We start from the raw sequence: 14,947 nt of genomic DNA on the forward strand, positions 1-14,947 counted from the left end.
TACTGTATATATGTATACACACACACACACACACGTTTATGTGTACCTTTCAAAATAAACCAAATAAATATAAAAATAATTGAATAACAGTGTAAGATGTGGAGCAAAGGTGAAGGTGGTGCCACAGCAGTGATTGTGTGGATGACAGCAGCAGCATGAGTGTGTGCGAGGACTGATGGAGGGACAGCAGTGCAGCTACACGGCCCACCAGAGTTCAGCAGGGTTACAGCTTCAGGGACAAAGCTGTTCCTCAGTCTGGTGGTCCTCACCATCTCCACTGAGCTTCTTACTGATTTTCCTTTGATGCTTTCTTCTTCAGGCTTCCATAAAAAACAGAAATTGAAAGCAGAGTCTCCAACAAACAAGATCCGACATGTGGGCTGTCTGCAGTCTGTGTTCCTGGAATCTGATTCAGCCTCAGACATGTTCCCCTCTGTCTGCTGGGTGTTTGGTAGCAGGTTATTAGATAGACATGATAAACCTACTGTGGATTAAAGTTGTTTGTTTTACAGTCTCTTCCTGGCTTATTTAAAGCTTTAAATACTGCAGGTCAACTTCAATGTGCAAAAAGCAAACAGCAAAAAACAGAATAAGTTACTGAATCATGTTTCTTTCAGATACAGACACAAAACTGAGATCATCACCTTATAAAGTGAATAAAGTTGAATTGTTGGCATTTACATTTGAAGCAAATACTGAAACACAATCAGTTGAGTGTCTGTCTGCTCTAACAGGAAATGGGAGCTCTGAGGGTTTAAATGAGAAGAAACCAAACATGTGTGACCGGACTGGCTTTTGTTTGTGCCTACTGTACAGATGTTAAAGAAGAGACCTGACATAAAAGCAGGTGATGTTATCGTCTTTGATTTCTCCAACCCTACTGAGTAATGAACCAGTTGTTCCTGTTCAGCAGGCCTTCGTCTGCAGTCTGAGTGACGCTGTTTTATGGCTGGACATGATAAGACAGGCTCCTGCTTCCCTGTGCATTTGCTTCTGTTTGCAGTGCAACAGCTTTGCTGATAGGCACAGAGGTGTGTCTGAACCTGAAAGGGGGAGGATTTGAGCAAGACGTGGTTAGCATAGTTCTGCCACATTCGCAGTGAAACTAGAGCACAATGCTTGCTGTTCCTGCCCTGCTCTGGCTGCTCTTAAAGTGGATTTGCTCCCTGTGTTTACTAATGTTAATGACTGTGATTCTAAGGTGAGCCACACCTATGCGCACACCAGAATGACAACAGGACATGTCATTAAACACACATGAGGACATCCAGGGGGTTAAGATGTGGGGTGTGGTTGGGAGATAAACAGCAGACAGACCTTCTTGTCCTCAGGCTCCAGTCTGCCAGGGATTAGGGTGGGAGCATGGGTGGGGAAAGCTGGGTGGGGGGTAGAGGAATGTGTCAGGCAGTTTCAGCTTTATGTTTTTGTTGAGCTAAAATCTTTACCAAGATTATTTCTGAAAGCATCCTGGCTTTGCACAGTGCAGTATGTTTTTGTGCTTTAAAATCATGACAGGAAGAGAGCAGCCGGAAGTGCTCGCACCAAACAGTCAGGGCAGAGTTTAACTCATCTGAACTGAAATCAGACACAAGCAGAACTGATGCAGCAGCTGGTTACAGCACGTTGAATGGATATCTATTATTTATGGTTTGTGTAAACTGGTTTAATTAGAGCCGCAGCACGGCAGCCATTTTTACACTGCAGGATAAGCACAAGCTGAACTTTACACTGGAAGTGCTTTGACACACTAAACAGACCATAATGAATTCTCTCAGTTACACCTGTGTGACGTTGCGTTACCTTACCATGACACGTCAAGCGGCTGTGGTGCCCTTTTTGAATTTCACAGCACAAAAGTAGTGAGCGTCCAGCATTCCCCCTGCTGTCCGTCCATTGGTTCTTACTTCAGCTTCCATCTTTGAGCAGCTCAGTATTACAGTCTCACTGTAAAAGGCCTCAGTGTGATATGAGTCAAACAGGAGGGCACTTACTGGAGACTATTTATAGTGGCAGATTAATGCACTCTTTGAGGCTTTGTGGTTCATATGGGACTGGGTCAAACTAAACTACAGTGTGCATGTTCATGATAATGAAGAAATGTGCCAAGCAGTGAGACACACTGTCTGTGTTTTAACAGTTTTTGGACAACAATGTTGCTTTGTGGCCCAGAATAACAAGGACAGGACACAGGCAGTGCTGGTTTATTATCTTTTCATGGAACTCCTTATCATTAAGGGCATTTTTTATCATTGTTATTCTTTGCCAAGAGCATTTTACAGTCAACTCAAATGTCATACTTACATCTGCAAAGACCTTTGTTTCACTTTCTGTTGTGTTTGACGGTGTGCCAGATCTTCTCCCCATGTAGAAGCTGTCAGTTATTGAATTGATTTAACAGAGTGGCTTCAGGCAGGTCTTTTACATCTGTATAACAATGAAGGACACATGATGTTTGTGATGAAACAGACGTCCCACCACCATCAGAGGCTATGGGAGCACTGTTTCAACAGAGCTTCCGTCTGGTTTCTCCTTTATCACAGCATGAGTCACAAAGCCTCAGGGGCATGACACACGAGAAACAGGAAGTTATACAGAGGGAGAGCAGCAGAGCATCATGTGAATGTCAATCATGCACATCACCCCTTTTGTGTCATTATGACGGTGCTGTTAGAAATGTTCCCGTCTCTCAGCTTCCTGGTTTCAACAGAGCTTTCTATGGAACAGGTTTCTGTAACCATCTGAAAACACATCAGGTTAGAGCGCAGACAGCGTGCAGGCAGTTTAAGTTTTTATTTTACTTTTACTGAAGCATCGTGTTCTTTCTGGCTGCCTTTATGTCATAACTGAGGGCTCCAATACTGCTGTGAAATGTGGGGCACATGGGCACTGTGGGTCTCAGTACCTGTGTGAAATGTGCCACTGTGGGCCATGTGGGTGTGCCCACAATTCCCCCATGTAGACCCCAAGGGGGGCATGTTTGCTGGGAAAAAAGCTTTATCCTATTAAACACTGCTACCATGATGGGAGAGTTCACTGAACGGTTTAGTGAGGATAACAGCCACCATACTTGGACCCAACTGAACACACCAGAGTTAAACAGCAGTCTCCACCACCTTCATGGACACCAAATAAAGGAATATCTTTAAAAAACAAACAGCATTTATCCCTCTGGCAGAATCCCACCACGAGGGAGACTAACACATGCTGAAATATTGATTTGGTAGCATTGTTGGAATATGATATATGCTACATACATTTACTTACGTACGTTTACTTCCCTGAGAAATTTGTCTGGAAAATAACATAACTGATTAAAAATACAGAAGCTTATAATGTTCTGTGTCATCATGAACTTTGTGTTCTGACTGTACACTGATGAAGACTACACAATGATAGAAATGGAGACTTCGAGGTCACCCTGTTGTTGAAATTCTCTGTTTTGTAAATGATGTAATCAAGACTGATATGCTCTGACTCTATGACAACTGTAACTTGAATTAGAAAGCGCCAGTACTTCACGCCATCTCACACGAGTATGGTTTGCAGTTCTGACCCGGATTAATCTGTAAACTGTTTGAAAATGGCTTTATTAAATTTCATAATTGGACTCCATATTCCTGTTTGTGTTATGTCATTCCTGTTTGAGAAACAAACACGCAGAAACATAAAGGCTTAAACAGAAACAGCAGACAGCACACACTCTTCTTCTTATTATTTTAAATTCCTTCAGCATGTTGTGGCTACATATGTCTTCTGTATTAAAAAAATTTTGATTTTTAAAAAATATATATATTAAAAAAAAACCCCATCAGGTTATGTTCTATTTAGTTTGTCTTTTCAGCACAATAGTTTGTGATCCTTTGACACATTTGCTTTAGTTTTTGGGTTTTTATTTCTACAGAAAGCAACTATGAGTACTTCTGTGTGTCAGACTGATGTCATTTGTGATAATAAAACTCCATGAGTGCTGATAAAACATGCTGGGAGTCAGTAAGGATGGTAACAGTTACAGCCAAGTCCATTTTATAGACCCAAATCACTATTAATGCATGTTCTCCTCTTGTCTGTCAGGTGGAGAGCTGTGAAAATGAACAGAATGTGAAAGCAAAACACAAAAGTCTGTTCTTGCATTTAAAAAAGGATTGTCAGGAACAGTTACTCAAGAGGAGGAGCAGCAAGTCTCATCTTTCCTCCCCTCTTCGTCATCCATACCGCTACATTACTTTGGTTTCAAGTGGAACCACAGAGGAATACACACCAAGGCAAATATGAAGTAAAATGTATTTATATGACACTTTTCAAGATAAGAAACTAATTACAAAATGCTTCACAGAGGGATCAATAAAAACCAGTTTGTGCAAGGTCAAAATGAACAAGTATGAACCAAGTAAAACAACACAGCACACAAAACACTACCAAAAGGCCTGTTTGACCAGATGAGTCTTAATTCCCCAGAGTCAGAGGGCTGATGGTAACATGGTAACATCTTCCAAAGTTTTGGAACTACAGTTTGGAATCCCCCATTAGTTTTCAGATGGGTACATATGGAGATTAGAGGCCTCACCTCATACAGAGTTCAGGAATCCAAGTAAATAACCATAATTTTGCATATGAATCAAAAATTATAATGTGCTTTGCTATTTATTTTATTTCTTTACTATTATTTTTTCTGCTTTTTTAAAAACAGTAAATTTGAACATTCATGGATAACAACAATGCTTATAGTTTAGCATTAAAAATATCATTTTGATTAACATACATACTACATAGTATTATGTTACATAGTAACATAATAAAATTATTCTGGTAATTACCGACACTGTTAACTTAGAGCAGCTGTGACACAAACCTTACACTGGATGGTGGTCTAATAAATTTCCTAAGCACTGTAGCTGTCATCATTTGTACAGTAACTTTATGATTATCTGCATATAAAAATAACCCAATATAGACTGATTAAATAAGATTCGCACTGCCACGATCAGTTTGTGGTCTGTAGTGTTTTCATCTTGTAGCACTTCATTGCAAACCTGCAGTTGTTTACGACTGAGTGCACAAACACTGTGGTCATGTGACTGTGTTTGAGTGAAGCTATGATCAGAAAGTAAGGCTTCTCTGCCATGAAGATGTGATGGGAACTAAAAGCTTATGAGCGGCCTGGCAATGGGCTTTTAACAGGAAGTCGAGTGCTATTGAACAGCTGAAGTGCTTTTATGCTGTTGTCAGCTGCAGACATATAGATAAGTCCCATCATGTTATGTACAGTCCTCCTATGGAGCTTTTCCTGTAAACCCACTGTGCTGATAAATCACTGAGAACCTCCCACTGCCTGTAAGGACTGTATGTATGGATACAGAATTTTTCTGCTCTAATATGTCATTTTAATGCATGTGTAATTTATGCCTGTCTGCAAACACACTGTTTTCAGGTCGTCCTTAGATGCACAGGCTTAAAGCAGTAACTTAGCTGAACACATAATCTGGACTGGAGCAGGTTAGGTTCAGAGTTTTAGTTTAAAATCAGCTGGAGGCACCATGTTTCCACTTTTATTTACAGCATGTATTAAGTTTAATATGCATCGTTTCTGTTGGGGAAGTATGTCTCATATGTGTAGGCTCTTGGGCCATACTTTACTAAAATCACTGAATGAAGCACCTCACTGTCACGAGAATGTGTGTGCATTAATTTTGTGATGTTGAAAATCATAAATGTTGTAGTTGATTCTACTCTGCTGAATACTCACTGAAACAATCAAATTTATTTCACTTTGGTGTGCTAACAAACTATATTAAGCTATGGGAGAGTGGGCTAAGATTTAATGTTTAACTGTATCCAGTTTAAAGCTTCAGAGCGCTAACATTCACCCACACCTTAGAAATAAACAGCAGCACTGAGAGCACACGAGAAAATAATTAATGAAGTAAAATGTTTATTTTACCACACTGCATGATAAATCCCAAAAGCAATGATTTTCTGCAGCATTAATCTCACACTTCCAGCATTGTTGCATTTCACTTTTAATCACCATTTTATCATCATCATCATGTCATAACGTGTGACTGGAGTGAGTGTCACTCACAGGGATCATGCCCATTTCTATGTGAGTGTGTGGAAAGCTCTGCCTAACAGAAAGGTCATAACCACTGTAACCACCGTATTTTAGCTCCAAGGGGGGTTTCAGGTTTTGTCAAGCCAATTAATGCAGAGGAAGCCTGGCTGTGTTCAACTTTGTTCATAGTGTGTCGCTCAGGTAACTTCATCCCTTTTCTGTTTTTTCTTAAGAATTTTCTGAGCGATGTTCTTGGGGGTATTTCGCCCTTGATAGGGTCTCCCTGTCCTGGCTGAGGGGCTAAGAGCAATTCAGAAACCCCCTGTGAAGAAAATCTATGTTATTATATATTTTTTAATTCAATTGTGTTTAGAGATATAGTAGAATATCTTCTTCTTCATCTTCTTTTCAGCTCTCCCTTCAGGGGTTGCTACAGTGGATCATCTGCCTCCATTTCTTGCATCCTCCTCTGTCACACCAACCCTCTGCATGTCCCCCTTCACCACATCCATTATCTGTGGATAATGGATGTGCTCTTCATCTTTTCCTCCTGCCTGGAAGCTCCATATTCAACATCCTTTGTACAAAATGTCCACTATCCCTCCTCTGCACATGTCCAAACCATCCCAACCTCATCTTTCTAACTTTGTCTCCAAACTGCTCAACCTGAGCTGTCCCTCTGATATACTCATTCATAATCTTGTCCATCACTCCCAACAAAAGATCTTAACATCCACCTCCTGTCCTTTTTCTACGCTTCCATTTCCATCCTGACGGGTCTCACTGCCGTCTTGGAAACCTTCCCTTTCCCTTCTGTCACACTCATCTCCACCCACCCCACCCTGCATGCACTTTCTTCTTCACCTCTTTGTGGACTGTCTGTTGTTTTGGATGGCTGACTGCTACATTCAGTAGAATATAATAGAATGCAAATGAATGACACCACTAAGATAAAAGAACTGATCAGGAATCAGTTATATTATCATTTATTATCAGACTGTTTAGCTTTCTTAAGTGTGACATAAATGAGTGTCTATGAGCCATAAGTTACAGTTCCCATGATGTTCTTCTTCTACTGAATCACTTTAAGTATTTAATATTATCAAGGTAATAATGTCCAGGGCTGGAGGAGCTCTGTGTGTGTGTGTGTGTGTGTGTGTGTGTGTGTGTGTGTGTGTGTGTGTGTGTGTGTGTGTGTGTGTGTGTGTGTGTGTGTGTGTGTGTGTGTGTGTGTGTGTGTGTTTTCCTTTTTTTTTTTTTTTTAAAAGCCTGTCATGCCTGTCAGTGTTCGCAAGCAGAATTGTGATCTGAATGCACTGTTGTGCCAAACATATTTATTCTTCCAAGATACGCTCTATAGTCTCTATAAGCTTTTCTTGTTAATGTTTGTGTTTTTATTTTATTTATTTATTTGTGTACAAATACATTTAATTCCAGTTGACAGGCTGAGGAAAAAAAGAGAAAGAAAGAAAGAAAAAAAAAGAGAGAGAGAAAGGGGAGAAGACAGAAAAAGAGGACAGAGCACCACTAAACTAACCAAAACAATTCAAATGCTGTAAAAAAAAACAAAAAAAAAAACACTGATTCCTAATGCAATCAAGGCTCGGTGAGGAGCAATCATAAAGGTCAAGTCAAGGTCAGTGAAATAGCCACTGAAGTTAGCACCAGCAGCTAGTCACCATTCTAGCATGCTTAGTTTTGCACACTCATAATCCAGAGTCATCTTTTTTCTCTTCATAGTACCTTTGTGGAGGTTCTTAGTCATGGAGTTTTTCCCAGCAAACATGTTTGTGCAGGCCCACAGAAACCTGTGATGGGGCCTTGAAGAGCACAACTACTGTGAGGCCTGCATAGCCTGTACTTTTAGTGGGCAGTCCACTGTGGGTCCCAGTAAGAAATATGGGGCACATTTGGGCTTGGTGTGGACATTATCACCCCACCAGGGCCCAGATAGGCCCCTAGATTTGATGTCTGTCCTGGGTATGTTTCCAGAGAAAGTGACTACACACAGCATTACAGGTACTGTGTTCATGACTCAGCTGCTTCTTAGGAAAGTTCAGATCTTTCCAGTATTAACTCACTGCTGCTGTTTTTTTATCCAGCAGTTTCTGTGTTTCCTCACTGCTGTCAGCAGATACTCAGATACTACAGTCTATAAACATTGACCCAACAGTTAATAATTGACATGATGGCCCTTCAGCAGCTACATTTAGTGGCCTTGACAGAAAGAGACAATCTGCCCGGCAGTAACAAACAAAGGAGCACAGTGTTCATTTCTGGCCATGGAGCCAAGGACTTATAGATGGTACATTTGTGTTCAATGAGAAGTTAAAGTACACTACATTAAATGACAGCAGAGCTTTACGAACTCTGAGCTAAAAACAAAACTGAGAAAATGAAAATTTAGTTCTGTAGCAATTAAAGTAACAAGCTAAAACTTTAAAGTTCCAGAAGGTGATATTAAGTGCTCCTTTATTTAAGCACTAAAGCTCAAAATTGAAAGAATATTTACTCCTTAAGACTCACACCTTTTAATCCACGAGGCTGCACTAACAGCTCCGTCAGGCTGAACTTTGGACCATCTTAAGGTGCGTCCACAGAGATGTGGCGATCATAGAAGATGGAATTCCCGTCCAATTCAGCCACTGGTAGCAACAACAAGGCGAAGTAACCATTAGCAGTGTGAAGTGGGCATGTCGCAACTTATCTCAAGTTGCAGGTGAGTGATGAATATGAAAACCAATGGGATGGAAGGATGCCACTGACTGACATATGAGAGGGTGTCAAATACATTCAGGGGTTAAAGTGAGCCAGAACAACCACACATGGCATTCCAGCACCTTCAGTTAATGAGTACTGAAGTCGAGCTGTCAGTGTAATACATAATAATACCAGGTGAGTTGATTTTTCATGTGCTGCAGTGTGATGATGCTTCCAAGCACCACAGAGACAGTAAACCAGAAAGTAAGATGACTTCAGGAACAGAAGGGACACAAGCACAAACACACGTGGCAGATAATTTCAAATGCAACTTTTCAAACAGCTCAGCAAATATCAGCAAACACACAAACTGTTTCTGCTCCATTTCTGACTGCTGTCTAGAGGTACAGTGGTAGTATTCTGTGTGGTAGTATTCTGGCCAGGCACATCATCAAGGACAGCTCACACCCTGGCTTTGACCTGTTTGACCTGCTGCCCTCTGGCAGGCGCTACAGGTGCATCAAAGCCAGAACAAACAGACTCAAGAACAGTTTCTTCGCCAGAGCAATCACCACCCTGAACTCACACACTCACCCACTGTAACTGTGCAATATTATATTATTCATACTGAACAATATCTGACATTCCTATATTGTGTAATATCCAGTATTCATTCACTAGTGCAATATTCATCATCTTCATTATTATATGTATACACATATTTACTTTTCTTACAATGTACAGATGCACCAATGTATGTATATATTTTTATACATGCTATTTTTTGTATATTTTACACATTGTTTATTTCTGTATATCTCTTGATTATATTGATCATACTAGATTATAATATTTTCATAATATTTTTATTTTAGAGAGTTTGATTTTCTGTTACATGGCACTGAACAGGAGTGGCCCTCCAATCTCATTGTACATCCTGTATAATGACAATAAAGGCATTCTATAACCTCACTTTAAAGATGGAGAAAGTTCTAACAGTACAGCGGAAGATGAAGAGAAATTATCTTGAAGGATAAGAACATGGCATGTTCTTATGGCAGTTTATAGACTGATATTTAAAGTTCAATGTTTTTTTTTTTTTTTTTTTTATTATTTTTTTTTTAATAATAAATAAAATAAAAATTTTTTTTAAAAAAAGTTCAATGTTTGCTCAAGTCAAGTGCAGCAGTCCTCACTCTTAGCAATATTGATTAGAAACATCCTTTCTCAGAGTGATGCTGAAAAGCTAATTCATGCATTTATTACTTCTAGGCTGGACTATTGTAATTCATTATTATCAGGCTGTCCTAAAAGCTCCCTGAAAAGCCTTCAGCTGATCCAAAATGCTGCAGCTAGATACTGACAGGGACTAGAAAGAGAGAGCAGATTTCTCCCATATTGGCTTCTCTTCATTGGCTCCCTGTTAAATCTAGAATAGAATTTAAAATCCTTCTCCTCACCTACAAGGTCTTGAATAATCAGGCCCCATCTTATCTCAAAGACCTCATAGTACCATATCACCCCAACAGAGCACTTCACTCTCAGACTGCTGGCTTACTTGTGGTTCCTAGGATACTTAAGAGTAGAATGGGAGGCAGAGCCTTCAGCTTTCAGGCGCCTCTTCTGTGGAACCAGCTCCCAGCTTGGATTCAGGAGACAGACACCCTCTCTATTTTTAAGATTAGGCTTAAAACTTTCCTTTATGATAAAGCTTATAGTTAGGGCTGGATCAGGTGACCCTGAACCCTCCCTTAGTTATGCTGCTATGCTAGGCTGCTGTCTCTCTGCCCTCAGTCCCAGCCAGTCACAGATGACTGGCCCTCCCTGAGCCTGGTTCTGCTGGAGGTTTCTTCCTGTTAAAAGGGAGTTTTTCCTTCCCACTGTAACCATATGCTTGCTTGGATTGTTGGGTTTTCTCTGTAATTATTCTTAGTCTTTACTTTACAATATATCTAAAGTGCCTTGAGGCAACAGTTTATTGTGATTTGGCACTATATAAATAAAATTTTATTTAATTTAAGTCTTGCAAAATCTAGATACCTGAATCCAACAGAGAGTCAATGAAAGGTCAAAGGTTGATCAAAGTGATAACAGTTCATCCTGTAATCAGTATGAATGGTGTGTGTCAAAGTGATTGTTTTTCTTTTCATTTCCCTTTTTTCACTTCCTTTTATAAAGCTTTGCTACAGTGTAGCTTCTGTTTCTGTTCTCACAGTTGATTTATACATAAATAACATCTGTTTGCTGTTTTGTCACATGTCCTCTCCCACTTTTCTCTGCTGCTTCTTTAATAATTTACCAAATCCAAGTTCATGTTGTGGAGCCTTGGAGTTTATTATAAATTCCAGAAGGATAATGGAAGGACACACTGTGTGTGTGTGTGTGTGTGTGTTTCACATGTATGAAAGCAATGTGATAATACCTCACTGTCAGGAATTCCACAAAGGATAAGAAATCTGAGCTGAGACACAAGCACAGTGAAGATCAGTATGTTATTTGTTGGGTTTGTCACAGACTTGTGTTTCTACATTCTCCCAGGTGTCTCTTTTTCACAGAGCTTGAGATTGTTCATGTTTGCTTACAGGTCTGCAGCTGTTACTGACTGAAACGGGTGGTTTGTCACCAAGTGTTGCACGTAGGGGGTCATCCGATTGTTGGGATTTTCTTTCTAACAGGGACCCCACAATATTGGAAAGAAAATCCAAATAAAGAAAATCAAAATAAAGTGCCTTGAGGCAACAGTTATTGTGATATGTTGCATGTAAATGGAACTGAATTCAATCTTTTCTCCAGCTCAGGGTTGTGGTGGGGCTGGAGCCTGTCTCAGGGTGAGAGGTCCTGGACAGGATGCCGGTCTATCATTGACAAAGTGATGGGCAAACACTGACACATTCACAACTATGGCCAGTTTCGAATCAAACTTAACCTAACATGCATGTCTTTGTGCTGTGGGAGGAAGCTGGAGTAGCTTCATATTCTCCAGACACACAGAGAACATGCAAACTCCATTTCAATTCTACTTACAGTACCAGTCAACGGTTTGGACACATACACTGTGTCCAAACCGTTGGAGAGCTGGCACAGAACATGCTAGTTAGAACTGCTACTCAGCACTGGCTCTGAAAACTAAAATAAACAGTTTTTGCAGGTTCCTTCTGGGACACACTTGTATTTGAATCCAACAGAGAATGTACCATTGCTTTCTACAAATTCTTAATTGCTTGGTAAATTGAGGACAATAATGTAAATAGTGACATTCTACCTTCTTTAAAAGGTCACTGAAAAAGGGTTAAATAAGCTACCACTGTTAGGAACCACCCAGGAGGGCTACTCACAAAGACTCTCTGAGAACTCAAAGCAAACAGCCGTGTCATTGAATGCTCTCCACCTGCAAGACCAAGGAGCAGAAATGCAGCAGGTTTAATCACTGGGACCCTGGCAATAAAAATCTTTCCAGGAATGTGTAACATTACTTCCCTGTGGGGGAGGGGACCGAGCCATAATAACTCTTAAACTCTACTCCTTGAATGTGGTCTCTTCTGGAGGATTGGAAGGTACGAAGACCTGTTACTTATCAACTTATCAAAACACAGTAACTAATTAAAGCAAATAAAGATCAGACAAACTGTTTGCTGTAGTTTGGTACAGCACAGGACCCAGAAGGAGGCATTTAAAGGTGTTCAATTATCAGCCAGTTTTTAAATGTATGTAGATGTAGCTGAATTTACTAGTTTCATATAGAAACTTTGTGATTTAGATGACATCTTTTACCCACTAATTAGTAATTTCACCTTGGAAAAATGAGATAGATAGATAGATAGATAGATAGATAGATAGATAGATAGATAGATAGATAGATAGATAGATAGATAGATAGATAGATAGATAGATAGATAGATAGATAGATAGATAGATAGATAGATAGATAGATAGATAGATAGATAGATAGATAGAACTTTTGTCTGGTACTGTAATGGTAATGCTTATTTTTAAAAGTCAAATCAAAGTTGAATGTTTTTGTTTGTCAATCCACCCCCATTCTCACAACATAATGTGCTGTTTCTGACCTCACCCCATGGGCAACATGAATGTGTTATATGGCAGTCTATCCTTTTAAAGTCAGCCTTGAACTGTTAGAAGAAAGGTTTGAGGATCATCATTAGCATGATTCATGCTCTAAGGACAAAGACGGCCGGTCTAAAATTTCATGGAACTCCATCTAATGGTTCTTGAGATATTCTGGTCTTTTCCTTCTAACAGGCCTGAAACTGCGCCTCTACAGCCATCATTATGTCATCACAGAACAGCATTCATAGCTAAGATTAAATGTTTGTGGTTTAATTCCACCTAAATAAAAATGTTTATGTCCACATAAAATGTCAGTGAAATAAATGGACCTTTTTCCTGTGTTCTTGTAGTTTAAAAGTCTCGGTACTTTTGTATGAAAGAGCAAACAGGAAGTTTAAACGTAATCACAAACAAAAACACAATAAAGAATTAACCTCAACATATTAGAGGAACAATTACGCCCACAGTGAGTGAACCACTCGTTCTTCCAGCTCAAGAAACTAATAATGTAATATGAGACTTCTCACTGCCTTCCTCCCACTCTGCCCCCCCATTCTCTTTCTTCCTCTTTCTCCCTCCCTCTCTGTCACACACTGATCTTTTCACTGGCTAAGTGGTGGTCACTGTAAACTGACCAGTCTTTCTTCTACCCCCATCCCTCTTTCTCTCTGTTGGAGTGATAGATGAGTGATGAGGGAAGGAGCGAAAGATAACATCACTTAGCTGCTTGTTCAAAAGTCCCCCAGCTTCCACGCCTGTTCACGCTGAAGCTCAGAGGATTAGACTCAACATTATATAATGGCAAAGGTACATAAATTAACTACCAACAGGTTAACTGATTATTTTAACAGTATTTTCATATACTGGTCGATTTTGATAACTTTGCTTCTATAGCATGCCTTCGGACTAGATTAAACGGTTGTTTGTATTGTTCAAGGTAAAGGTATGAAAGTCAGGGCATATTCAGTCAGGGGATACATGCCTCATTTTTATATCTATTGCACATTTCAGAGAACATTTACTTTGAAAAGTCTTAATGTAAAGAATCAAGAGGGGAAAGTTCATGCTGGTATCTTATAGTGTCTTGCCTTAAAATGATGTTAGACTGTAACTCGAGTTAGAGTACAACTGTACAATAAATATGTGTATATGATATAAGCAGCCCTGTCTGTGTGTTCACACCAGAAAATTGTTGGAGATCATGAACAACTATCATTCAGTGAGGGATTCTTTATTTACAATGTTACATTGTTATATTCTCCTCATTTTCAACAAAGGCCAATAAAAGATCAAAAATGCACACAGCAGCAAAAAAGTTTAACTTACTCTTATATATTTGTTGCTTTTTATTTATGTGTAATTTTTTTACTATTTCAGATTTAAAAAAAAATATATTTAAGTAAGTTTCTAAATGTGGTCAGTAATGGTGTGCTCTGTCCTCAGTCAGAAACATCCAGCAGTTAACATTAGCTGCTACTCAGCCTGTTTGCCATTCATGGTAGGTAAATTGCTGGCAGGTAGCTGGTGTTTTATTTACTCTTCTCAATCACCTTTTAATTCCTGCCATTTGAACCAATGCTGTGAAATTATTTGGAATATTAGCTAGGACCTGCAAACGATCAAGCAAGAAATCTGCTCCCAGCTATGACACTTTGGCTAATGATAGTTAGCCAAGGGTCTGCCAAAATACTAAATTAATTGTCTCTTTTTAATATTATGTGCAGATGTTTCAGTTTCCAATCCAGTAAACCTCTGCAAGCAAACTGGTGTGTGTTAAATATAAAGTTAAGCAATGGCAGCATTAGAGGCTTATTAGCATGATTTCCTGAGAGTGATGAGGGAAGCAGCTTAGCTAAGCTAACATTAGCTAGCTTCCACCAAATCTCTCATTTCTTTGAAGTCTTTAAAGGGTTCTTCTTGTTTTTTTGTTTTTAGACATTGAGCACATGTTGAGATTGTTTCAGTTATGGAAACCCAGTGGACTTAAATATTTCACTGCAGAGTGTTTTTTGCTGTTTTAGCTCCTGTAGAGTTTGTGTCTTGCAGGCGTTAGCTGGTAAGGACAGTCTCTGATATGCAGTTCTGTGCAAAAAAACTTGAGCTACACCACATTTATTTATTTTTGCTTCT

Source organism: Archocentrus centrarchus, unplaced genomic scaffold, assembly GCF_007364275.1.
Source record: "Archocentrus centrarchus isolate MPI-CPG fArcCen1 unplaced genomic scaffold, fArcCen1 scaffold_50_ctg1, whole genome shotgun sequence".
Taxonomy (NCBI): Eukaryota; Metazoa; Chordata; class Actinopteri; order Cichliformes; family Cichlidae; genus Archocentrus; species Archocentrus centrarchus.